The sequence below is a fragment of the Plectropomus leopardus genome, chromosome 6 (genome assembly GCF_026936395.1).
Source record: "Plectropomus leopardus strain MGB_pleo_1.0 chromosome 6, ASM2693639v1, whole genome shotgun sequence".
NCBI lineage: Eukaryota > Metazoa > Chordata > Actinopteri > Perciformes > Serranidae > Plectropomus > Plectropomus leopardus.
The window spans coordinates 29,568,800-29,594,606 of NC_142181.1; the positions used below are offsets into that span (position 1 = coordinate 29,568,800).

Here is a 25,807-nt window from a genome sequence, read left to right on the forward strand (position 1 = left end):
AAAGTCACAGCAGTGCTAAGGAAATGATGCACAGGAGAAATATATGATACAAGACATATATTATGTAAATGTTTGTGAATGCTCTTCAGGGGAGCTGAAATTTGACTGGTAAAGTAAATAAAAGATTAATGATTATGCTCAAACAGCAGGAGCTGTCACATTAAATGCAGAGAAAGATATATAAAAAGGGATGGTAGCAATAATTTCATATTTACAGTGTCAAATTAAAATACTTTTGTTTGTTTAGACAGTTGCATACCTGTTCGTCCTTACTGCTATTTAAATTAAAGAAACTAAACTAAAAACAAGCATGTGGATGTACCAAAAGCTGAATCTGACCTACTTCATGAAAGAAAATCTGCCTAAGGCCATAAATTTCCTTCAAAAAATCTCTTTGCTGACTCAACAAAGAAACCCTTGTCACTCACCCTTTGTGTCTCCTTTCATTATAAAACTTTTCAAGTAGCCTTCTCAATACAGCTGTAAGAGCTGAAGGATCGATTCAGACATCAATGTATGCATGCATGCGCTAAACAACACAAACCCTCTCTATGATGAAGAGATTCAGCCACACTAATAAACATTATTTAAAGTAATTGCATGTAAACTAATGTGCAAACTATTGTATTAATCACATAACATTTATATTTTTGAGCGTCATGTTTGTACAAAAGTGCAAATTTTTAGTTCCTAGATCTCCATTAATAACAACAATCATAATGAGAGCAGAGGTTAGTTAAATTCATTTTTTTTATTATAGCAAGATGCAGAGGAAAGTATTGAAGAGGTGACAAGGATGTAATTCTGGCTCAGTTCAGAGAGCAACCTAACCGATAATCCTGTCCTCAAGTTTATTATTATGGAGGTCATGGGGCCCTACAAAAAGGGGTCATTACCTGCTGTTATTCTGGTAGCACTGATAATTATTATTTTTCCGTAATAGAAGCCTAAGTTGCTAAAGACAGAACTACTGGGAGGCACTTTATTATGCTATTATTTGGCCTTGCGTGAGTGTTTCCACAACCTAGACTATAAACTAATTGTTATCAGGTCTTTTTCCATGTGGTCCCTGTAGCTTTTCAACAGCGTGCGAGAGGAGATCTCACTGGGCAAACAAATGCCTTTCAGTCATTTTTGTATATGTAGATTACATTTTTCTTCATGTGTTTGGAATGATTTAATGAATCTGAAGTTTTACTCCAGTCTGTTGTTTTAGTTTTACTGATGTATTCTTATATAAATTTGAGTTTATTGACTTGCATTCTCGGAGTTAGCAACTGAATAAATGAAGAATTTACAATAGAAAAGTAGAACTATATCTACATATCAGATTCAGATTAAGACAATTTAATTTATCCCACGAGGGGCAATATGTGTGAACAGCTTGCCATGTACACATAGAGCATTAATAAATACAAAGAAAAATACAAACATGCTGAGTTGAGTTTAAGTTTGATAATCAATATAATAATATTTTTTAAAAAAATAGCTTTTACAGAGAATTTAAAAGATGAATTGCAGAGGGAATAAAGGATTTTGAATGGCAGTTACTCTTACAAGCAGGTAAAACATAACAACGTCCCAACGGCAATAAAAAAAAATTCACTTACCAGACTGTGTCTAGAGGAAGCTGAAATACTTGTCGCTTTCAAGAGGATTTGTTGATTGAAAAAAAGTGGTTAGGTCCCTTTGTGTCACTCCTGTGGTTCTAACAATGCGATAACAATATAATTTTAAATAACAAAAATGAAAACTATCTACAGTATGTATGTATGCACCAATACATATGTACTCATACACACCATACATCATATATTAACATACAACCATGCAATTAAAATGCCATTAAAATAACAATATACAACATTAAACAACAGGGGAACCCTGAGTTATCTTTTGTTTTATTAAATTGTGTATTGTACAGTGGTATTGCTGTAGGCAGGGTTGCTGTTTTCAAACGGTTAGTTCTGAACTGGCTGTGACATCCTGTCAAAAATGTTTTCACTTGTTCTTTATTTTGTTGTGAGGGATAGTGCAGAACTTTCAAATATTGCTATTAAAGCATCTATCAGCTCCTATTAGCGATAGCAGTGATATAAGTTGTAGTAATAATGGCTAAAGTATAAGTAAAAGGAGTACATGTAGAGATAGTAATAGCAGTAAATGTGCAGTGAAAGTGTTGTAGTAACTGCATATGTGGAAGTAACTGCAGTCATAAAAGTAACTGCAACTGTAGTGGTAGTACCACTTTCAGTGAATTTCACAGCAGAAGAAGCTGTAATTGCTTTGGAGGAGGCAATTAGTACTGTTGATATAGTGGCAGTTTTAACATACCAAAGTTCCCAAGCCACTTAATTTGCAAGGTGTCTCTGTTTTGAATCTTGTTCCAGTTCCTTTGAGTGAAATCCAAGTACTCATGTGAGGCAGGGAAAAACTTGAAAAAAATTATGAAAATACAGCAGGAAAAGTGCTTCTAAAATGACATCTTATCTGGTCCACTACTGATTGGATGTCCTATTCCTATGTAATCTCACATATACCCATTATTACACACTACGCTGCATAACATAGCATCACATGACATGGTCAAAAAACTTAAAACGATCCACAACTAAGTAGACTTCTCATTGTCTTCAAGTACATCATCATCACATTCTCTTTTGTCATGCGTACTGAACTGCATTATAGCACCATACCTGTGGTAAATACCTTGTCCTGTATTCTAACACAGAAATAATCTGTAATGCAAATTTAAACATAATCTACAAAATAATAGTCCAACAATTACTGTGTAAACCTGAATAATATCAGAGCCTATGTAATCTGTTATATGCCAACGCAAACATTTTTACCAAGTATAAATGTGCGATTAAATGGCTCTAACAGTTAATACTACTGAAGCATTAGTAGTAATACTAGTAGAATTATTGTAGTAATATTTTCTTTTTAAATCATGTCGGGAAATGATGATAGAGAATGCAACGGTAAATAAAATGGTCAGAGAGAAACAGTGCAGCAAAATGCTGTGTGATTAGTGTTTCAGCATGACTTGGCATTTATTGGGTACAGCAGCATTCTTGCTGCAATCAGTTAGACTATAGGATGTTGGTACGATCTTCCTGAAAGGCTTGACAGTATATGAACAATGCGTTCCCTACGTGCTATCTTCCAAGACATTTCTGTCAGGAGCATTATTCACAAACCTTACAGATGGAGTTGCTTCAGCCACTTTCAGGAGACATTCCACATACAATAGCCATGCGGTATTACCAACAGTGATGCCTCCTGGTGTGATCGATCAGATGTGTGGTTCCATATTGCCGGGACAGCCTCTGTAACAAGCTGGTGTGTATGGTGTGTCATGCAAGCTCCCAGCCATTATCTCCCAGCCAGCACAGAGGACCTTGCTGTAACCCAAGCGGCTCTTTTGACCCGAGGCACTCGGCTTGCTAGTGCCCAGCTCCCACTTGGAAATTAGTCACTGTCTGACAAGTGGGGATGGATGCCTATGATCCTGGCCCGATCCATACGCTTTTTCACCCCCATCTATCATCACCCACAGCTCCTTTAGTCTCAGACTCCCTTCTTCACCATTTCATTTCTGTTATGGACTGCTCACTCTCTGGACATCATCTGATCACCCCTGGTTGTGTTTATTTGCTCTATATGTGTTTGCTTATTTACCTGTCTCCAGCCCCAACTATATATAACTCTTTTAAGACTTACAAGAATCAAAGTATCTAACTTTGCAGCCTCTAGCAATATTATATTTCACTTCACTGTGTGGGAGATGGATTGTCAGAATCTGAGAGAACTGCCACAGTGTACAAGCCAAGTATGTTCTGAACTCGCGAGTATGATGCAGACAGTCTGTTTTGCTTCGTGGTCATCACTTTAAGCACACTTGTGGTGTGTGTGTGGGTGCACTTGTGTGCGGGCAACTGTGAATGTGAGTAGGTGTAAAATGAAAGTGCAATGTGAGTAATCAGTCATTTTTGCTTTTGTTAATGAGATGTGTTTTTAAGGAACTTAGATGGATCTGTCATTTTCTGGCACTCTGTGCGGTGTTCAGGGTGCATTTTCTCTCCCACCCATGGCAATATTGCTCTTTTGAGACTCACAGCGTGTGGGCTGATTGCAAAGAATTGAGTGTTTCACACTCTGTGGAAGGACTTTTTACTCATATTGTAGTTGTTATCAATCCATGTCAAGTAAAAATACATAATTTTACTAGAAAGAGAAGGACATTAGAGGAGAACTAATCAAAACAAATGAAACAACCTTTTCTATCACATCAAAATACTTCTGGTCATTTGTGTATTCATCAAAACCAACAATTTTTTGATTTTGGAAAAGTATACACAGAGATGGAGCTGTGGGCAGCTTGATTTCACAGTAGTAACAATGGATCCTAATACTGACAACAGGGTTTCGTCTGTCTCAAAAAGAGGCGGATGTGGTACCATCCTGATCATGTGCTCATACATGCATTTGCCTTAAACTGGCTCAAGAAAACACTTTTTTACGAGAAAAATATAAGTTTTTATAATGATATGATTGTAGAAAGCATTTATCACAGTAAAGCATTTTCTAAAAAATAATATAAAAGTGCCATGTTTTTGCAGTTGTGCTCTACTTTTAGACTTGCCAGTTACATGAATTATTATGCTACAACTGCCTGTAATAATAAGATGATGTCTAAACTCTTCCAGCTGCTCTCATGATTCTCCTCACGGCAAACTCACCTCGTAAAATAATCGCTGATTCTACAAGCCATATCTGCAAAACTGAAAACATTACACTGATCGGATGTGACATTAATATAGGAAACCTTTTTAAAAGGCTGAACATGCTTTTATGCAAAAGACACAAGATGCTGCCTGACACATTTCTGCTGTAGGGACACTAGGTTGAAACCTAATGCATGGCTGGACTGTGTATGCTCAATGTGCTAAATATTGGGGATAGTCAGTGGTATTGACTGTAATGTGAATTCCTGGACATTAAATGTTCATTTGCCATTGTCTCTGTTGGTCTCAGTAACATTTGTTCCTAAGTGTATTTAGGTAGCATATCCCATAACATGGTTAAGATATGTTTGGAACTAAGAACATGACCACAACTCATACTGATTTACTGAACATCTTGTGAAATTGATTCTGCTGGCAAAATATTTCTTACACTTGTAGTTCTACTCCCATTTTTTAAAAGTTTTTAAAAGGAGTTTCTCAAATTCTTCTACAAGACATCTTAATAAGAAAGCATTTCCTGTATTTTCACAATTTATTTTAATTGTTTTACTTTCTAATTTAAATTATTTCACTTTATCAGTATTTGTGGAAGCCATGTATTCAAATGAACTAGGTCTCTAACAGTTGAAAAAAAGAAACAATAAAAAAAACAATTATTTACTTATTTCACTGGTATAAACAGATGCACACTGGCATTGAAGTCGCAGTACAGGACGACATTCAGGCACATGTGGAGGTGCATAAAACTGTTCATAAACACAAGAATGCAGGAAAAAGACTGGAAAATTCATTGCAGGAAAAAACTCCATTCTCTTAGCGTCATCCACCTCTCCTCCACCCATCCAAATGATCAATATTTTCTAACATTTTTTGGCAAACATATTTAAAAACACTCATTCTCTCAATCCTTAGGCACAGCCCCCTCGAGCTTGTGAAAAGGCACATGCATTTGGTTTCAGCAAGTTAGAGTGCCTGCTCCTCTGTTGGACAACAGTTCAGATGGTGAGTGTATCACTTTAAGGCATAAATATAACATATCTGAAACAATGAAGTCATGCATTAGGGTATGTCTGCAAAAGCTCAGCTCTAAATCAAATGCTAATGAACTGAGGCACCATTAAACAGAGCACTTCTTTTTCACCAAAGGGCATATAGAAAAAGCTCTTTTTGTTTAATTCACTTGCAGCAGAAATTACTAAAAATCCAGCACAAAGAAAACCACAGAGCTGCCTGTTTTTTAATCACCTGGTTTAGTAAGGCAGATGTGGGGAAAAGAGAGTAGAGGAACCTAACATTTTGACTTAAAAAGCCACAGATGCAACAGCTTCCACTTCCCCCGCTTTTATGCTAGGTTCCCTGCAACTTCGATTAATATTAACTTGATCAAAAGACAGTGGCTGGCCTCGGAGCAAACTAATATGCTCATTAGCATTGACGAGGGTGCCTGGGAGCAGTTCATGTGCATTAATGAAGTAAAGAACTGAGCCAAACAATCGTACCCAGCTAGCTTTGGAATGCACAGCCAGCCACACGCGGGGCTCCCTAATGACCTGAGGATCTGATCTTGGGGAGAATTCAATAGGCCGTTGTAAAATGGCTTTGTTCAACAGCTCTGTACTGTTATCATGTATAGCTTATGGTGCTTTTGTAAATCCTGTGAATAATGTTCAACTGCCCCAAGTCGGATTTTATTTTTAAATGCAAACAAATGAAAATAGAACAGCCTCCCCTAACTACATGTTGTTCCACTTGCAACGCTAGAAAACACTGAAAGGAAAAAGACGGAAAAAAAAAACAAAAAACAATTTTCCCTGCATATTTAGATACGTTACCCCAGGGATATGTTTAATTTCCATGGATGAATTGCCCCTCACATTTCCCTTCCTAAAACTGACTCACTGAAGCAAATTAGTTTTCACTCTCTTTCTTGGGGACAAGGGGTCATTTCATTACATTTTCTATCAACACCATGGATATGCTGTGCTTTATATTCTGCAGCCAAGATTATTTGAATTGATTGACCACTGACATTTTGCAGTTGTTCCCTGTGATGCAAATTTTAACTGCAGGAGGTGGCAAAGGGCATTATTTTCAAAGTATTCACACCTGCCTCCTCCATCTACGGAGCCGTTCTGAGGTGCAGGCAGGCCACGGGGCCATAGTTTGCCACATGACCATTTGAAAGATGACATTTATCAAGGCCATCTTCAATTGTGTGTATGGGTGAGTGCAGACAGCGTTCAGGTCAATTGTCCCCTGTGTCCATATGTGCTGCAAGGTGTCTGGACTGCCATACAAATTGGACTTACCCTCTCCTTTTTACCCCAGCACTTCCTGTATCTTTCTCTCTATCCAGTTGGCTTTCTCATGCATACACATGCTCACAAACACTTTATACAGAGAGAGGAAAATATAGTGTAAACACGGAAGATTACAGCTAAAAAGCAATATGCAGATATCACAGTGGCAAAGGTGTAAAGCTGACAAAATATCATTTTGCATGTAGTTGAATAAACACCCCCCCCCCCCAACAAAAAAAAAAAAATCCTATTCTCCACTGTTAAAAATCCCTTCTCTGTGCTGAAGAGGTAGCTTCTCCTTAAAAATTAGAGGCTCTATGGTATCGAAAGCAATCTTAAAGAATGATTAACGCCTGTGTGTGAAGTGGTGATAAAACTTGATGGGTGCATGGAAGCGAAAAGGTAATATACATCAAAAAACACAAATACACAAATGCTCTGCATGCTTCCACAATCTATTGCTACTAACCACCCTGTGGGGCCTTGTTAGTCAGTAGCTACACCTAAGTGCAAGCAGCATGCAACCTAATTTGCCAGGCACACGTTGCACTAAATTAGATGCCTTCCGTTCTCCTTTAAACCAATGTTGCTTCAATCTACAAGTTGCATTTGTGCTCCAGTTCATGGAGAAGGTAGAGTCTGAACCAAATGATGGATATTGCTTCCACCTGGCTGACCTTTGGCCGAGGTTATCAAGCATTTGCAAAAGGTGGTGTTGGTCCAAATTGAAATGAGAGAGCAGAATGGAGCTTCCCCAAGCATCATGACCTTTGCTAGCCACTCCATCAGCTGCTCGTCACCGCAGACTCATTTATCAGGCACGGCGCTCTCTGAGGAAACTCACAGGTGCTGACCTGGATGGGGGTCTCATGACATGCCGGGTCATCTCACACGATCTGTGCTGGAGGCAATAAGCGGGTGGGCGGAAACACAGTCTTCACTGGTCAATACTGAATGGTATAGAGCTCTTCTGCATCGGTGCTAATTTGGTACAAAACTCACATGATGGTAGATGCTGTTCTTTGTGTATAAAAATAGTTGTTTCTACTAATCTCGGACTAGTTGTCGACACAAGGACCTTACAATTGTTGAAGGAATTGGATTTGATGCAGGGAAACTGATTGGAAATTCAGGAGTCTCTTGTTTCGCAGCACACCTTGTTTTGAGTCAAATGTAAAATATAACAGAACCAAAGTAGAACATATTGGTGTAAACTGCAGGCAGCGAGGAAATACTTTGTGACAGAAAGGATTTTGTTTCAATTTGTGTGTTATCTTGCATAAAAATACTCTGCACATAGCAGTTGAAAAAATTATATCTAAAACCTGCCTGCTGACTCAGTGTTTTATTTGTGCCACTGGATTGTATTACAGAATTGTGTGCAGGGGTTGTAGTGCTAAGGATGTATGAGCATTGGATATCTGTACATACTGTCCATAATATAGATCACATACTACAATATATCTGCCCACTGTATGCTGGAATAATCTTCAGCAGGGAAAGTCCCCTCCCTGGATAATTAAAGGTTAAACTGTAGTATTTATGGGTATCTCTGTCGATGACATATTGACTATTTCTCTAGAGTTACAATTTAATACTTACAGTTTCTCTGGAAGGCAGAAATGGACTTTAGAGCTATTGAAACCAGTATCATAATATACACAAATCAGATCCTTGAATATTAATATGATAGCTAATAGTATGTATGCATTATAAATACTGCACTTCTAAAATGGCACATCCAAGTCATCCAGTTCCCTTTTATCGTGCTATATATACATTTTTTCTGACAATTTATTTAGATATTTAACATAATATTCTATACATGTTGACATGATGTTTTTTTTCAATTAAAGAACCTTAGTACCAATTAAAATGTAGGCAATTGTAAATGATGATCTATTTAGACCTCTGATTTTTATTTATTTATTTTTTTTTAAGCCTTTTTATTGCATCATCTCAAATCGAGACATCAATGGCATTCTTGGTGGGTGTTCTTACATCATCTACTAATGTCAAACTCCTCATTAAGCTCAGACAATAATGAGCTGCTCAGAAATCAACAAAGAGGACAGAGCTCCTTAATGGGTATTTTTGGCGGTAATTTAAAAAAAAATACTGACAACTGACAATTAGTAGTGCCCCCTCATAGTTTAAAAGTAGGAAGTTGTAAGAAGTGAGAATGGCTGTTAATCATACTATAGAAATTATATTCAAAACTGTTTTATCTGCTGGCGGCTGGCATTCTAATTTAAGAGACTTGTAAGGTTTGAGTTTGTCTTGATGACTTAGTGTATTAACTGATTCACACAGTGAAAACCACCGGCAGTGAGACACTTAGTCTTGAGTGCTGCTGAGTCTCTTAGGCAAACCATTTATAAAATAGCCTAATAACTCCACTGAATGCTAACAATGAACATGTGGAGCAAGCTTGAATTCTGCTTAACACCTTCCTTAGACTCTCTAATACTCATGCTATGATATCAGTATTGTTGATTAAATATTTGCTAGCACAAGTAAAGCTGTCTCATTAAACTAAGGGAAGGCTAATAGACATTGCCTGGTTTGAGTGCATCCCCTAAAGTTGTGCATTAAAATGACTTCACATGTGTCTGGATTAGTTTCTAAATTCTGAAAGATGACTTAGTGCTAATACTTCCTGCACCAGACTTGCACCTGTCTAGGCTGACTCTTGATAGTAATTCAGGCTTTTAAACTGAAAAACACATGGCAGCTGCTACTAAAATATTATGTACTTTCCTCAAAATAGGAATCGGTTCCTGAAATGCTTGCAATGCTTGTGATCGATGTCATCATTAAACAACTATCCAGCTTGCTGATTGGACTGGCTTTAGCTGCAACACTCAGTTGATTATCAGGGGTTGTTTTCCAGGCTAAAACCTCTTGAAATAACGGATCCTGCAAGACTTAGGCTGGCTCTATGTTTAAGCTACTTTAGGCAACAATTAAATGTAAACTTTTCCATGTTTTGTCAGCCTAAGCCACCAAGTACAGTAGGATTGCATTAGAGCTAAGCGCCCCATCTCTACTGACTCAGGCAACTCTAAGCTACTGTTGATGCCAAAATAAATGTCTGCCAGCAGGTATGCACACTTCCCCTCCTACTGAATTGGAGATCAAATCAAAATATACTTTTCGATAAATGCTTCATAATTTAAAGTGATCAAGTTTTTCACCCCAGGCCATTCTCACCAAAAAATTGCTATATAGGTAGGACTCTGCAAGCACTTTATCAGGACCTATAATTTTATATATGGTAGACGGTCCTGTCTAGTGGCTATAGTAATTATTATTGGAGTGGGGCACGTGAGGCCATGTCGTACAAAAAGCGACAAAGTCTGCATGATCTTGTCAAAAGATTAAGAACACTCCTATAGGGCAAAAGGGAGAGGCGGTGGATGGGTCAAACATGCACAGGACTCTTTTTTACCCTGAACACAATGTAGGTTTCTTTTAAAAACAGCGTAGAGTAATGTACAGGTATGTTATGGTAGTAAGAAAAATACTTATTTCAAGCCAAACTATGATGTTCTGTTGTCTAAACCTACCCAAGTTTTATAGCAAATAGAGCATTTTATAGGGACTTGTTTAAAACTGCGACTGTTGTGACTAAAATCAATCATCATTGTTTTGGGGACAGTTGTATATGTAGTTTTGGAAGTAAGTGAAAGTCAACTTATTCTGTCACTTAGGTATGAAAGAGTGTTGCAGCATCCAGAGAAATCTAGTCAGTTTTTTTTATATTGACACAGTATATTGAAGTCTGCTGATCCCCAACTGGAGTTTGCAGTCTTTGTCTTTTGGAAACTGTAGTCTAGGTTGTAGTATAGGTCTACATTTGAAATGTAAGAAAAGAAAATGGTTATTCAACTTTATACAGACATGCATATTTACAATAAATATTCACTGAAATCATATTAATTTGAAAATATAGCATTTCATTGGTATTTTTAACTTATATCACAGTAAGTACTGATTCAACATTAAGAAAGTTAACTCAGTAGGAAGTTGTTTTTGGCTATTAAGCATCAGGCAATGTGACACATGGCTTCAATGAACGATTCATGCTTATATTATAATGAAAGCCTTTAGTAAAACCTCATGCTGTGATGTGACGTACTATAGCCTGTGACATCTATGTTGTGCTTCTTGGGAAATGTCAGCAAAATCAAAGTAATACAATTTTATTCTAGCCATTAAAGGAACATATTTTCATTATAAACTTTAAGATTGCTTTATTGTGCTGCTGCTCTCATATAAACCATTCTAAAAAGTAGTGTATGTCGACTCTCTCCTTTTTACACACACACACACACACACACACACACACACACACACACACACACACACACAAACACACACTTGCTTTAGTATTGTATTTTTGGAATACATCTGTTCTTACAATACCTACTGTGTCCACGGACTGCGGCATCATAACCCAATTGTTAGGCTGTGTCGCAAATCAAGTCCTGTAACGGTAATGATGGGCGGTTCGTGACATACATGAAGACTCTGTTATGTACCACACTCATTTACAAGCAAGTAGCCCCCCCCCAGTATGCCAGTCATAACTCAGCCAACTCGGCACAGTAGATGAGGTCAGACCACAGACGCTGCTTGTAGCTGATACCTTTGAGTGGTCTTCAGGAGTGGGATCTAAGCAAAAAAAAAAATCCTGAATGCATTCATATTCAGATCATACACCATGAACTGATCAAGGGCTTTTCTCTACCTCTGAATGAGGCACCACTCTACTTGGAGATTGTCTCTCTCAATTGTCTCGATCAATTGCAGATGACTCAACAAGTATCCAGTCTCTCTTCTACAATTCTCAGAAATTGGATAAGAAAAAAAGTGTGTTATTGTTGCACTACTTTATGATGACGTATGTATGAGTGTCCACCCCTGTATAAGTGTGTGCAATTTATTGCAAGTTAAGCCTGCTTTAAAATTCATCTCATCTGCGTAGCACCCAGCATATCTGCATGCATCAGTGCATAAGCTGCTGTACTTTTTAAACAACTTGCCTCTGAAGGCATCTCTGGTGACATATTACAGCTATTTTCTGCTTAGGGCAACATATTAATAAATGTCAGTAGTGGTGAGCTGGCTTAGGCACTGACTTAATGTACTGCTGAATCGGTGAATTGACCTTAGACCCTGACACCAACGTTCAGCTCATATTAAGACAACACAGTCAGGGCGCTGAGAGCTGCAACTTGATTTTGACGGACACGCAGTCGTTATGTCTGTTGGCCACCACTGATCATATGCCTCTACAGAGTAATGGAGTAATGGATGACAGAATTTCAAGGGCAAAATTCAACCAGCATTTCTGTTTGAGACGAAAAAGCCTTCCCAAGCTAAACCATCAAACGAAGCACAATGTGACCACAATGACAGAAGGTGCAATGTGCTGCAGCTTTATAAAGTCAATAAAAGCATTAATAAAGTGCTCAAGTGAATCTCTCCAATGGTAATGACAGCGTGGCACTTAAGTTATGTTAGGACCCACATAATTGCATGGCACAACATCATACTCTCTGAAAGTGATAAGTTACTACCTCATTTTATTCAATTGCCACTTCTTTATTTAGCAGTATGACCTTAGAGGACTCCTACACATTCAAGCTGACATGGATACCCAGCGGGACAACAGAGTTGACAGTTGACTATATGTGATTTGAGTATCAAAGAAAATTTCTGTTGAGCTAAATTCTTCAACTTTACATTTTTTATTTAAGATTTTGATTAAAAGGCACATTATAATGTTAAAATTAGAATTAGACATTATATGATCCTTGCACAATGGATAATGTAGATCAAACCTTTATGCATGACAGGACAAGGCTAGCACACATGGAAATGCTCCTGATTTTCACTGTTTCTAGAAGAAAAGAAGTTGATAATTGGTATGTTTCCTGAGAGGTTTAACAAGTACATATTCATTATAAGCTGAAATCAACACTTTGATTATATTTGACAATCAGTTTTTTTTCTTCTTCACACTTTTCCTTTCCTTTCTAAAGTCTTATTTTTCCCTCACCTCCATGAGCATTACTCTCATCAGTTCTCCTGAGGAAAGAGAATAGTCCGATTAGAAATGATTGCCTACTTGTCCCTGTTGCCATGTCTCCAAGACTTACTCACAACTATTTCACATTATCGTCATTCACTGCAGCGTTCTTCTCATCTGCATGGTGGCAGCCCTACTACCAGCACAAGGACAAGAAATTGGACCTCAGCAGGGAGCTAAATGTGCCTTCAATCTCAACAATCCTTTTAATCTTTCATCAATCATGGGGAAGCAGCTTGGAGCCCTGATCCTATTACAGTTTGAGGGGAATAGCTTGAATTGACAAGCCCAAGAACTGCAGTGAAAGTTTGCCATGCTAGAAAGTTGTGATGGAAGCTGGGGTTGGCTTAGCAATTTGATGAGAAAATCCACAACTGGTATGCTAAAATTGAAAACAAACAAACATTTGGAAGTGATATTTCTCTAGCTGTGACCACAAGGATCCTGAGAGAACACCTAACAACTGAGAAGGTTCTAAAAAGTTTATCTTTTTTTAGCAGCACTAAAAGTGGCCATTACAGAGGCAGCAGAGCCAAATGAAATGTAAACCCTAAACAGGGTCTGAATTTACAGAATTTTCTGCTCAGGCCAAGTTACTCTTAAGTGGCCACTTTAGGAATAAAGCTGAAGAATAATGGGCGGTTCATCACAGCTGAGAGTTTCTCTAATACCAAACATTTTTAGGGCCAAACATGCTCCCACATCAAGACTAATGAGCTGGAAAGGTGATTTAGAGTAAATAAGGGGGCTCTTATTACAGGGATACTTTTGCTGTACTGCAACAAGCACTACATCACATACTTGTTGCCTCAGGTTTGTATCGCAACATGTGATTTGAGATATTGGTGGTTCTTAGAAATCCTTTGTTGTGTTCTGACATTGAACCAATAAATTATATGAATTCTATACTTACTCATGTTTAAGTGGGCATGCAGAATGCCAAAACATTTCACAAGTAGAATTTCTCGTTATGGTCACATGCTGATCATTTTGTCCTCTTTTTCCAGCAATATGTCTGGTGGTAGTGGCTTGCAGTTTTGAGGGAACTGGGCTTTTCTGTTTCTGTTTTTAACTACAAAACAAACTGTAATCTGAACATTTCTTTTTCAGTTTCAAAGCTGAAAAAAAAACATTGCTGGGGACAGCCTGCTTATTTATTTATTTTAAGAATCCCCCCTGATACAATACTTATTACAGGGAACCTCTTTCATATTGGATTTTTTGTGCAGTTGTATGCCTCTGTTATTTTTCACTCTCATGGCATGTGCTCTTTTTTTCTTACAACCATTAAAGAAGTATTTCACTGCTGGAAAGATGGTCTTTTCATAAAACTAGGCTTTTCGATGCAGTAAAGAGACGAAGATACTTTTGAAATTGGTGCTAAAACAGAAAAAAGGGGCTATGGTGTTCACTTATACCCAAGAGGTAGAAAACTCACCACTACCATGATGCACTGCTCCCCACCAGACCAATACATGCTCCCTCTGGCAAGAGATATTATACGCAAGTTTGTCCTTTTTGACACTCAAACCAATATGGCTACCATCTGATAACAAACTATTTTTAATTACAGTGAAACAGTTTGATAAGATATGTTTCTGAACACATTGTAGGCAAGCAATAGACAATGCAGTAACAGAATCTTGGTTCATATTTGATTGGCGCTGCTTAGTTTTGATACCGTACCATTTGATCAAAAATTTTCATTCTTCATTTTTTCAATACAAGAAACCATATGGCGCTCGCTTCTTGTTCCCAAATTTTTGTATCACAGCCAAACAGTGCACTAAATTATGTTTCAGAAAACATTTCAGGCAAGAAATAGGCAACACAGTAACAGAATTTTGATTTACAATCGATCAGCACCTCCTAGTTTTAATGTTATATCTGAGTTTGGGCTGAATTTAAATGAAATGGCCAGCTCTCTCTCTGTACGCTTCTGTACTCTTTGTGTTCTAATGCAAAAGCACAAACTGTAGTTCGAGCACAGCTCTAGAGCCAGTGAAATCTGGCAGATGATGCAAAGTTTACTATAGTTTATTTAAACATAACACCCACATTATTAGGAAAAAATAATGTTAATATCCATTTAGGAATAAAAGCTTCTGGCTTCAGACAGTTGTAATACTTTGTTTTCATTGTGCTGTGTTTCTTTATATGTTCATTTGCTCCAGGCACACTACTACGAGTGTTTACATTATGTAGTCTAAACTGCCACATGTAGTTAATGTCAGGTAAACTTGTAATCTTGGTGGCCACTATTGTTAATTTCTCATGGATTGTGGATCATATTCCTGCTGAAATATGTCCAAATGTGAAGGTTTTGGATAGAAGCTTTTTTTTATTTATTTATTTATTTTTTATTTTTCTGTGCTTTTATTGCCTTTAATTGACAGGACAGTGTGAGTGTGAAAGAGGGAGAGAGAGAGAGGGGGAGACATGCAGCAAGGGGCCGAGGCCAGACTCGAACCTGCGGCCGCTGCGGTGAGGACACAGCCTCTGTACATGGGGCATCCACTGAGACACCAGGCGACCCGGATAGAAGCTTTTGTTAGGGTTTTTTCACGGTAGTAAACACAGCTTTACTCCGTTACTGGCATTTCCCTAGCTGTAATGAGTGTAGTGATGCCCATGGATTTATTTACTGATTTATAGAAGTCTCTTTCTCGATGTAAGTCTAAGGAAAGAAGTCTTTCTCGGCCAGTGGGCATCACATGACTGAACCGGATGTTGTAATTCCACTTTTGGCACTCTATCTGGGGGCTTGGAGATGCCAAAAGATGGAATACTCGGAAATGCTAACCAATCAGAGCAGACTGGGCTGTTTTGGGGGAGTGCTTAGAGAGACAGGCATTATACAAAGGCTTTCAGAAAGAGTGTTAATATACGTGTTCCAGCGTCAACAGTTTGAGGGCAAAAACATTTTTTTGAACATTAAAACATGTAAAGATTTTGTAGTAAAAAACCTTAAATACAAGTATGAACCTAAAAAATGAGCATAATATAAGCTAAAATACAGACCAAACTCTATATTTGTGGCTAAATACTGTAGACTAGATGTTTTACAACAATGGGACCCTTGCTTTACAGCATAAAAAATATTAATATCAAGAAAGGAGAACCCCACATGCAGTGTGCTTGTGTTGTTTAATGAGGAAGTCATTAACAAAGAAATAGGAGAGTGAAAGGAAAATGAAAAGAAGACAGGGAGTTGGGGTACAGCATTGCCAGGCATTCCCTAATTAGGGGTTTTATGGGGCATATAATTTGAGTCACAGCACTAAGCCTTGATTCAAAAGCAAACACTTTTTTTGTTGCTTTGGGTGTTACAAGAACACAGTGCTGCAAACTGAAATCTCACATTTTTATAGCCACCAAAGTATGTCATTCACATACTGACTTTAATCTAACATATGCTATTGATGAAAAAAATTGAAAATGCTTCATGGATTTAAATTATTTATCATTTATATCATTAACACAGATGAAATAATTCTGTCAACAGTTGAAATGTCATTGATCTGATGTTAAATCCGCTATGACAAAGAAGAGATATAGCTCTGATGTAACACAGTTAAACATTTTCTCCTTATACTGTATCTGGTTCTAATTATAACGGTGATTATGAAAGCAGACAACCATGCACATTGTACATTATATAAGTGTCTCATCTCTGAACAGGTACTGTATGGCCATCTGGACTTTTGATGAGGAGAGCAGCTGTACAGCTGTGATATGAATATATTTGTTGATGTCTAGCTCCTTGTCCCCCCCCCCATTTGTTTAGTTTTGAAGCTTATTCCACAGAGCATCAATTTCATATCCTCAGTATATCCATTCATTCATTCATTTATTGTCTGTAACCGCTTGTCCCTTTAAGGGTTGCAGTGAGGCTGGAGCCTATTCCAGCCGTCATTGGGCGAGAGGCGGGATACATCCTGGACAGGTCACCAGACTGTTGCAGGGCATCCTTAGTATATTGTATAAATATTTCATTCATCTTAGTCTGCCTACTTCCTCAGGTATTTTTGCCTCTGTAGTTGTGACTGCCAGCACATTGTCAGATTCAGATGTAGGACTTCCAATGGACAGTATATTTTGTGGCCATAACTACTGAACTATTGAAACTAATGGAGTTACAGACTTAATTCAAGATCCTAAGGGGATGGTCAAGAAATCAATTAAAAATTAAGTGACAGGAATAATGTACAGTGTTGGCAGGGGCTTGCACTCTAAGTGCTAGCTAGTTTCTACTGTGGATATGTTATACTTCTGAAATGCAGTGTTGCTTTATGTCTGGTAAAGTTGTTACTGTTATCTATGTGTGTTCAAAAGATGTTTTAATTCTATATTCTTATTTATATTCTATTTTCTGAGCTTTTTCTTATTGCTTTGCTGCTGCAGTGTCCCAGTTTCAGATCATTAATGTTGCATTTTATTTTACTTTAAACCCTCAGTGACAGAATTTTTGGCTTTTTGGGGGCAGCAGGAACAAGTTGTGAACACAACACTGGAATATCATCACCTTTTAAGTCTATACGGCAAACATCCAGCAAACGGTTGCTTATTTACACACCCAGCAGATATAAGCAACATTATCATTCATTTGGATTCTCCTTTCTGCTTATGTGGCAAACTGTCCAAGATTCACTCCCTTTTAGCTCTGTTTTTGGTCAACTCCTGAGAGAAATATCTGGCTCTTTAGCTGCTAAATGCTACCCTGTGTTTGTTCACCAGCTATTCTCTAACTCTGTCTGTCTTCTGTTTATGCTGCTGAGCAGGTAGAGTACAGTGGGTTTTTCAATCTCTTCCTCTGAAAACAGCTGCCTGCTGCAGTCAGAATGACGAGCTTGAGATTGAGAGCTGTGACAGTGAACCAAAACAGCAATGTTGTGGGCTGGACAGCTTATTAATGAAGTTAAAAGCAGTTAAAGATCTCTAAAGACAAGGAGGGTTGCAGATTCAGGTGATAATTTCTCTAGGTTTCGCTACTATGAGCGGCCCCTTTCACAGTGTCAAAATGTTTACATATCATGTCATTATCATCATCTGGCATTGTTTTCACCTTATGAGTCTGTATGTTTGTCATCCTTGCAAAATGTAGTAACAGCTACACCTATTGTAGCGAGAACTAAAGAGGTGGTCTTGAGTGTTTTACCGTGTATTTATGTGTTTTTCTGTGGACAGGTTTTGTCACAGTGATAGCGTCATAACATGAAACTGTATGAATAATGGATGTAGCTACTGTGACATCACTCATTGGTTTATGGACTGCCGTTTTGAAACCTTTAGTTTAGCATTTCGGCCTTCACCATCTTGTTTTTTTAGAACCAGAAGTGACTTTATTTGGGCGAGAGGTTGGAGCTGTGAAGGAGCAAGAGGTGGATCTGACTCACAAGGCACGCTGCCATTAACCCTCAAATTACACAAAATGAAATTGCGAATACAAAATATGCCTAATGGAAACATGTAAATTTAAGAAAACTTCTTTATCGCAAAAAAAGAAATTATGCTAGCATGAGGTGGTATTTTAGGTGACTTGAAAAAGGCATATTTCGCAAAACTGCAGTGGAAGCACTTTTTTTGCTTTTATAGCTCATATGATGTGTAACACCAGGTGGCGGTCGTGTGACTTTGTGGATGCCAACCACCACCAAACCCAAAGAAGAAGAGGAAATGTACAACAAAGACATCACATGACATACTACAAAACATGACTCAGTATGTATGGATGGAGGAAGGGACCGAGATCTTCTTAACTCTTATATGAGACAAAGAAATTATGGCGATATTACATTGGCTCTACTAAATGGCTGCAATAGAAATAAACCTGGCAATGTTTTGAACATCAATTGCCATGGTTATTGGAATGTTATTGTGAGAGGAAAGTTGCGTAACATTGTAAGAGAAGTCACAAAATATCACTCTGTGGAAATGTAGTCATCTTGCAATTGTGTTTTATCAAAATTTTACTTACATTTTGAGCACAGCCAGCCTGTTACTCAAGCAGTTGTCATGAATGTTGAATTTGGCTAAAGAGACCATAAGTGTTTTTTGTACGAGGATGCAAACATGTTTATTTTTGCTGTTAAGTTGGTCATTTTTAACACGGGGGTCCACGGGGGTTTACTCTATTTTGGTACCAGCTACAAGTGGCCAGTCGATCAACTGCCGTTTTTGGCACTTCTACATTGGCTTAATTTTTCAGCCTTGGAGGTTTCTTTTTGGTCAAAACCAGCAAGCATTGGTCAAGAAACTTTACAGGTGTGTTATTGACCTCAAAATCAAGTTCTAGGGGGTTATGAAGTAGAGAGGGGTCATTGACCTCTCACTTTAAGCCTTCTGCTCATAAAAATGTATAGGCATGTAGTTGAGATCACATGAAGGCTGAGTTCAAAGATAGGTTGGGTCCAAGCAAGGGCGCTGGGAATAGTGGGAAGAGAGGAAGGGAAGAGGTTATTGCCCCCATCCCCACCCTGACACCCTGGCCCATATTCATTTAAAGTTGCAGATTGCTGCTGATGCATTGTTATTGTGAAAATAAGGATTAGAGATATTTAATGATAGGCCTTGTAGGAACCAAATCTGTAACTTGCAACTACTGAGATATTTAACCCAGCCTGATCTGGCTGATGTTCTTGCTTTGGTTTGTTGTGATGTTTGTTGTGTTCAAAGAGGGATCTGCAGGCTTTAGTTACAGAACAATCATCCCATGTATTAACACCATCATGCATAACTGTGAATTAAGTCAATTTCTTCATTAACATAAAAAACCCAACACACAACACTTAGCATGACAAGCAAATCCTCTGTGCTAGGGCAGTCAAAAACTATTTCTTCTTTGGGGTCAAACACTTGACGGAAGTGACCTTCTAACCTATATTGCTGAATCCCAGATACCAGCACAGTGACACCTGATGTACACATAATTAATAACATTTAATGTCTAGTTTGTTAAGCAACCTAGTTGGCTCTTACAAGTGTTCTAGAGATAGTTTGTGAATTAGCTTAAATAGCAAAGTTCCTTAAAAATTTGGTGGTTAAGATCACACTACTGCCCAATTGGAATTTGTTGGTGTCTGGATGACAAAACAGCTTAATTGGTGTATCATGCAAGTCACATTGTAGAACGTGGCTTTAAAATCTACCATACCAACCATACCAACATCTACCAACATCTTGTAGCCCACGACTACCATTGTGGGCTACAAGATGTTACCTGCATCACTTATTTTTTTGCACATTGGGCCCACATGAAAAGTGGTGCATAACCAGTGAATTACAGCCTACCACCTGCAACATGAGTCTGAATGCAGCTTCACAAACTGAAACTGGCCCCCTCTCTGCTGTTGCCTGGGTCAACGGCAAATCTCACATCCCCACAATGACATGACCACAATACCGGGCTAGTCTTCAGTTTTACATTTGAAAGCATATTTAACTTTTCATTCATCCATTCACAGGCTGTGAGCAGTAAGACTCTGAGCCTGGCCAAGATTAGCTTTTGGCAGACAATGCAGTGAATTAAAGGCCACACATGGCCCCTCTCTTGTTCTCTGGGTGACCAAACACACTTCCAGGGCCAGGAACTCTTGACCAGTCTTTTTAACCCACGAGAAGAAACTAGGAATTTCAGATAAGTATATGGCAATGGATTTAGGATCAGAACGTGGCCAGACAAAAGTGTTGTCAGATGGAACAAGACAGATGGTCATTTTCCTCGCTACCCTACCAAACTCTGGTGTCAGAGGTTTGAGCAGAGGTTGAGGTTGAGGTTTGTTACATGCTGAAATATTTAATAGTATAATGGTGCTTTAAAACATGTCCATGTAGACTATTTGACTAAAAACCTTACAGTTTAACTAGAAGATGGCTTAAACATCACAGTAAATATCAAGCAGATGTTGCTGTTACTTCTTCTCTTTGTTAAGAATACACAACCAAGTCAAACACTTATGGCTGAATATACATTTACCCCTAACATGTAATTACTGATGAAAAGAAAGCCTGATTTAAACAAAAATTATAACAGCTTATCCTTGCCAGATAAATTAATAAACTGGTGAGCATTTGGGAATGCTAAAAAAACATCCTAATTGGAATCTCAGTAATTCTATCTTTCTAAAACAAAAAAACTAAAAAGAAATTTTGTTTGCCTTTATTTTAGTATCATAGTTCTGACTAAGCACATCAAAACTAGGACTTAGCATGTCGTTGTTTCTTTTAATCATGACTTAGTGTCTAAAAATGATCATTCATATATAATTTTTGTTGAAAAGCTTGTTTATTGTGCTCTTTTAGGAAATAATCCATAGTTAGTTAAAGCAGTCAAAAACGTCCATAAAACAGATAATGGTAATTTCACATGGGTTGGGTTCAAATATGGCACCCTTTACATATTGTGACTTAATGGGACACCATTACATGCAGCACTAATTCTTAATTGACTGATTATGTAATTGGTTATAACATAGTAAAAATGGTTATATTTATGCAATACTAGGTCTTAATTTTGACTTAGTCAGACTTTAGACTTCCTTCAAACAATCATGTTTGTACAGAAGAGGATGAGGGCCATGTGAAAAATTTATCTGAGTTCTGATTTTAAAGTCAGAATATTGAGAATAAAGTCAGAATAGTAATTCTAGAAGGATGGGGGAATAATGTATATGGTATAGCATTACAGATGCCAAGTATTGATTTTTTTTATTAAATAACTTGACAATATTACAAATACAAACAACTGTTTTGTAGCCCACTATATCAGTTTTAGTTCACTTGATAAGTTTGGCTGAAATTAAAGTGAAAAATCTTAATTACTGTTTCTTGTTAAATAAAATAGGTGTTTTTGGCACATAATTAACAGTTGAGAAAAGGTCAGAATTTGTAATCTACATTACTCCACTACTCAATATCACAAAATGTTTTAAAATGCTATTATATTGTATCATGACTGGAAGATTATGATAATATCATATTGTGGTGCCTCTGGTGATTCCTAACCCTAATTTATTGTTCTAGAGTCAGAATTCTGACTTAATTCTCAGAATACCAAAAATGGGTCTTGGTTAAAATTCTGAAGGAGGAGACCTTCAAGCACCTAGGTCATACCCGAGCACAAACACCATATCAGTTAACATATTTTAGCACTTGTGATACCCATAAAACCCAGAAATCCTACTTAATTCTCATAATTCTGATTTAAAAGGTCCAGTGTGCAGGATTTAGTGCCACCTAGCAGTGAGGTTGCAGAACTGAAACTTTTCCTGAGCACCCAGTGTTCAGGTGAACTACGATAGCCCTTGCAAAAACCGGACATGGCCTAGAGCCTGTGTTTGATTTGTCTGTACTTGGCTATGGTAGAACAACATGGCAAACTTGTTGGAAGAAAACTAAACCCCCAGGAAGAATGCCAGACTTTCAAGCAAATTTGTCATAGTGGCCAAACTGAAATGACACTGTCCAGGTCCGCCATGTGATGCTATGCTGCCCAGAAAGACCTTTTCCTGTTGACTTACCTTGGGAAAGATACATCTATAAATCAGTAGATAAACTTTAGTGAGCATCAAAACCTCTGCGAAATGACTCATTTCACTATCAAGAAATAATCCATTCAGTTTGATAATGTTTGCAAAGTCTAAAAGAGACACAAGATTGAATTATTTGACCGCCATTCAAGCTAATAGTATGATAAACCGGCAGTGAACCGCTCCGGCGGTGGAAGTTACCCTCTCAAGCACACTCCGCTGTGCTTGGTCTGCTGGAAGTCTCTAGTGTGCATTGTCTATGGGCCCCATTATGCGGAAGATCTGGGTACTTTCATACTGCGGAAAAAGAGCCTTTTTTGCTTCATGCGCCACAGAGCAACTCTCATGGGAATGAACGTGGGCCCCGTCTCCATGCTATATCCAGGCTTTCTTAATACATCGATGAAGAAAACCCGCTCCCTACACAGCCATATATAGTTCATTAAAGGTAACAGAAACCCAACTATTCTTATTTTCTATTATAAACTACTGAAAACATATTTATGAATATTATAATTTATTTCTGTCAATAGATGGCCCTTAATCCTACACCCTGGACCTTTAAACTTAGAACTCACTAAATATAACTAAATATTTCACATGTGGCCCTAATACTCTTATGTAAGTTTGTAACTCCCCTACTTAAATATTTTTTACTTCCAAAATTTCTATTTGTATATTACCTGAGATGGAAATGCTTTTCATATATGGAGGAATAAAATCCAAAATATGATGTATAAGGTCAATAATGTCGAGGCCCACACTTTGCGCATTGTTTTATATTAATCCCTATGGGATTATTGTATAGCCTTGGTATTTTTTTAAGGATAAAAAACGGACAGGAAAAACAGAAGCAGGCAGATATTTGGAGAGACTATGGCTCAGTACCGAAGGGGGCGACCACGCACAGTCGCACACTCATCCCTGCTCCAAACTCGTAATTGTAAATCGTGAGGGACCACGCAGTTTGTCATTCACCAGTATATCGGCTGGCGTGTCACCTTATCTCCCACTGTGTGTCCGGGGACTATTTCACACATTTCTCCCGAAGGATTTTCACGGCGGTTCAATTAGGTGTGTGCATGCTAATGGGCACCTTGGTGGGCTGCCTCTCATCCATGTGTACCTCTGTGAGAGCTCTGTAAGCAGCAGCAGCAGCAGCAGCACCTTGGAGCAGCAGAAGGAGGAGGAGGAGGATTTTTTTCTGCCGTACCGTGTCGTGCACAGTGGAAATACACTCGCCTGCTCTGGGTACTATCAAAACGAAAGGGAGGGAAGAAGAAGAAGGCGACGAAGTAGAAGCGTAAGGGCTTTTTGGGGACATCTCAGACTATATTGGTGAATTGTCAACGGGACAGGCCTGCTACATTGGATGTGTCTTCAGAATGGTAAGGTTAATTTTAGTGATATTTTTTGCCAGTGTTGCAGAAAAAACAGCGGCACACAAGCATCATGCAGTAGCGGAGCATAGGCGGAGAACTAATGCAGGGAGCCGATATCAGTTTCACTACAGACAGATTTGTATGTGTTTTCTTGCGTTTGAACCGTTTGCTTATGCTGTTGTTTTTTTTTTGTTTTTTTTTTTTGACAAAGCTGCCCATTTACCCGCACGTTATTCCTCGGACAGGGCGAGATACACGGTGCTTCGTGAGCGGTGCAGCACGGCAGGCTACCTGCTCCTCGTTTTTTTTTAGCCGCCTGGAGGGTTTGTAGACCACCTTCATATCGCTCTGTGTGAATTTGATAGCTAGGAAGGGATCAAAAAGTCCACAGTTGGCGTTCAAAGCAGGTTCAGGAATAGGCATGGCTGCAGCGCGTCCTAAATGATGCGAGATAGGTACATAAATAACGGATGAAGACGGATAGACTTCCTCTTCGAATCAAGAGCTATAGATTAAAGTGCTCTGTTGTATGAAGACTAAATATGTGCACAGACCTTGTCTTCATGTCTGAATAGGCTGCGGATTACATTATTATAGATGCTGGTTGTATTTAAAGGCGCAGAGAGGAAATGTAGATTTGTTATGGTTGGGATTTGGACTGTAGCCCCCCTCCTTTTTAAATACAGGTGAGTCCATATTCAACTTTGTAGCATCCTCTATATTATAGTGTAGTAACATTAACCCAGTAAATTGTGTGACTATTGGTTTTAAATGGAGAAATGCTTGGAAAGGCTTTAGGAAAACGGCATAGATAATAGTTTATTGCTACAGCACAATAATAAATAATAAAATCCATGAACAGCTCATAAATACAGATGGGCTAATAGTCAGCAACAGTCCCATTGTTTAAGTCATATTAAATTTTAAATTGACCACAAATTAAGGATTATTGTTATTATTATTATTTTTTTTTTTACAATTTTGTCCTAAATTTAAAGCCTTAAATACTGCACCATCACGTGAGGTCACGATCAAACCAATTAAGTTAGGTGAAATAGATTCCATGTCTAGTGTTCTCCAGTTCACAAACAGTTGAGACTGGAGGAGTTAAAGCATGAGTAGGACCCCTGGGAGTCATTGTTGAGGCCCTGCACACAGCTTAGACCAGCTCTGCACTCTGATTGGGCAAGTTGTAAGACTAACACGCACACACACCTCTGAGTGAAGCGATGGAGTAGTACTCATGCTGGCAGTAGATTTTGGTCTCACGCTACATCCCACTAATATATCGATTTCTGTTGTCATATATTAATGGAGAATTTCTAAGTAATAAACAAAAGTATCTGTGTGAATTGTGTAAAATATTAAAGCAAGGTAAATTTATGTGTAACTGAAAAGGATTTACAATGTTGAAGCACAACAAAAGAAAAGATTTAAGGGGTTGGCATCAAAAATTGCAATTTATTTTAAACTGAAATATATATATATATATATATATATATATATATATATATATATATATAAAGTTTCTTTCTGTGTTATTGGGCAGACTTAACACACATCAGAACCATTAAAAATCTAATCTCTCTGTGGGAATTTTTTTTTTTTTTTCATATAACAGAGCTAACGAGTGCTGCCATTGGCCGTAGTAGGTTGCATGACCTCAGATATTAGAGGTTAAATCCAAGGGAATACAGGGGCCCTCCGTCCTCCATGGCAAGTGTTTGGTGGAGTCATCAAATGAAAAGTC

At 38.1% G+C, this 25,807-nt stretch overlaps 1 protein-coding gene across 11 annotated transcripts in view; it reads left to right on the top strand.

The window, feature by feature from the left end:
- tenm4 (teneurin transmembrane protein 4) overlaps positions 1-25,807 on the top strand; it is a 269,283-nt gene that overhangs the window by 48,334 nt on the left and 195,142 nt on the right. For 10 of the 11 annotated variants that reach the window (XM_088079181.1, XM_088079183.1, XM_088079184.1 and 7 more), the window contains exon 1: positions 23,649-24,063. The exons of the other annotated variant lie outside the window; for it this stretch is intronic. The gene's annotated coding sequence lies outside the window, so the exon portion shown is untranslated. Of the gene's footprint in view, positions 1-23,648; positions 24,064-25,807 lie in introns of those variants that run through there. 11 annotated transcript variants of the gene reach the window in all.